Consider the following 2,219-nt stretch of genomic DNA (forward strand, 5'->3'; position numbering starts at 1 on the left):
AATCACCCACGCAGCCGACTTTTCCGACTTTACACGACGCTCATGCTAGTGGCAGCCTTATTTATAGTTCGACATCCCGCCAAAGCGAATGAGCACATTTCGCCTACGGCTTAGGCCGCTCTCCTAGTGTGGCTGCTCTGTGTCTGCAGGCAGCGAGGGGCTGCAAGCTTCCTGTGTTCGCACCTATATCACCTGTGCTTGCTTGTCAGAGACAGACTATCCCAAAACATACAATTCACTCCATGAATTGATTGCTACGGCATCTGTTATCAGCAGTCACAACCAGCAACACCAGTAGCAGCCGACTGCACGCAAAGAATGGGAACGTGCAGTGGGATTTACGTGAACTCGGCAAAAGGCATATCCTTTCCGACGTAGGCTTGAGAATAATATGGGAACACTTGTACTGTTTCTAAATTAAGTGTAGGTGTGGGAGGAGGGTGCTTCCTGCGCACGAATAAAAGCACGCTTGCCAATTGTGGATGCTAATCGTTCGCTTGTATCTGCCTAGACACCTCTGCTAGTTGTGAATTATTCCACTTGCATGGCAAGGTGCGAATGTAGGTGTGTTAAAAATTCTGTAGGCGCTGGGTATCGATCCCAGTACCTCTCGCACGCCAACCGAGCGCTCTACCATCTGAGCTACGCCCACCCCCCCGGTGACTAATGGTGCTACATACAGCCATATCAACGTCACAGACCCTTGCACTCGCATTATTCCGCAGACAAATCCTACTCTCTATGTATCAGTGAGGGTGTCTTTCAGGTTTCGTGCATTCTGTATCGAATCGTAGTTGGCCACATTGAAAGTGGCACGCATAACGTCGAAAATAGAGTTCGGACATCGCTCTGAGTATGACGAACGTGTTGTCCACTCTCTAGACTTCAATGACGTTAAGCCTTGATACCTTAGACAGATCTGCACTCGATGACACCTCGATAACAGCCGGTCCCCACACTTACAGCTTGCTCTCCTTATGTCAGTACACATCATATCAGTCTGTGACGCTGGTTTCGCAAATTCTCGCGTGCCTTTAGGTTAGCCGCGACCAACACTTACCATGCACTGACCACAAAACATGGAGATGCCGGGGCTTGAACGCGAGACCTTTCTCACACTAAGCGAATGATCTGCCAACTGAGCTACACCTGCACACACGACCAAGCCTGCCTATTCTCCATTCTTTGCGACTCTGATGTGCACGGACACGATGGTTGGTTGGTTTGTAGCGGCGAAGGTACCAGAGTACAAAGGCGCGGACACGTTCATATACACAAGAGTTCCAAGTAGTTTCGATGCTCTGGTATTACGAATGCAAATTCCGTCTGTTTTTAACGTCTTAAATTGAAAGGGCGGTCACAAATTGGTCCATTTCACTCCTCGTCGACAATCACACAGCAGCTGAGGTAACAAGCACATCTCGAGCCCCATTGTGCACTCCATTGTTCATGCCAACTCAGTGCCTCTCTCTTTGGTACTGTGTACCACTCTTGTCGTCCAACTGCAAAACACTGGGCCACAACAAGTTTCCGCGTCTCCATTGCACTGATCATACTCCGAAACGCTCCCCAAACTTGACAATCACCCACGCAGCCAACTTTTCCGACTTTACACGACGCTCATGCTAGTGGCAGCCTTATTTATAGTTCGACGTCGCGCCAAAGCGAATGAGCACATTTCGCCTACGGCTTAGGCCGCTCTCCTAGTGTGGCTGCTCTGTGTCTGCAGGCAGCGAGGGGCTGCAAGCTTCCTCTATTCGCACCTATATCACCTGTGCTTGCTTGTCAGAGACAGACTATCCCAAAACATACAATTCACTCCATGAATTGATTGCTACGGCATCTGTTATCAGCAGTCACAACCAGCAACACCAGTAGCAGCCGACTGCACGCAAAGAATGGGAACGTGCAGTGGGATTTACGTGAACTCGGCAAAAGGCATATCTTTCAGACGAAGGCTTGAGAATATTATGGGAACACTTGTACTGTTTCTAAATTAAGTGTAGGTGTGGGAGGAGGGTGCTTCCTGCGCACGAATAAAAGCACGCTTGCCAATTGTGGATGCTAATCGTTCGCTTGTATCTGCCTAGACACCTCTGCTAGTTGTGAATTATTCCACTTGCATGGCAAGGTGCGAATGTAGGTGTGTTAAAAATTCTGGAGTCGGTGGGTATCGATCCCAGTAGCTCTCGCACGCCAACCGAGCGCTCTACCATCTG

At 49.3% G+C, this 2,219-nt stretch overlaps 1 non-coding gene across 1 annotated transcript; it reads right to left on the bottom strand.

Annotated features, from left to right (window-relative positions):
- Nucleotides 1-579: 579 nt before the first annotated feature.
- On the bottom strand, nucleotides 580-652 carry Trnaa-ggc (transfer RNA alanine (anticodon GGC)). The gene has a single exon. It is a non-coding gene; the product is annotated as a tRNA-Ala (tRNA).
- Between the last annotated feature and the right edge of the window lie 1,567 nt (nucleotides 653-2,219).

The sequence above is a fragment of the Schistocerca gregaria genome, chromosome 9 (genome assembly GCF_023897955.1).
Source record: "Schistocerca gregaria isolate iqSchGreg1 chromosome 9, iqSchGreg1.2, whole genome shotgun sequence".
Lineage (NCBI taxonomy): Eukaryota > Metazoa > Arthropoda > Insecta > Orthoptera > Acrididae > Schistocerca > Schistocerca gregaria.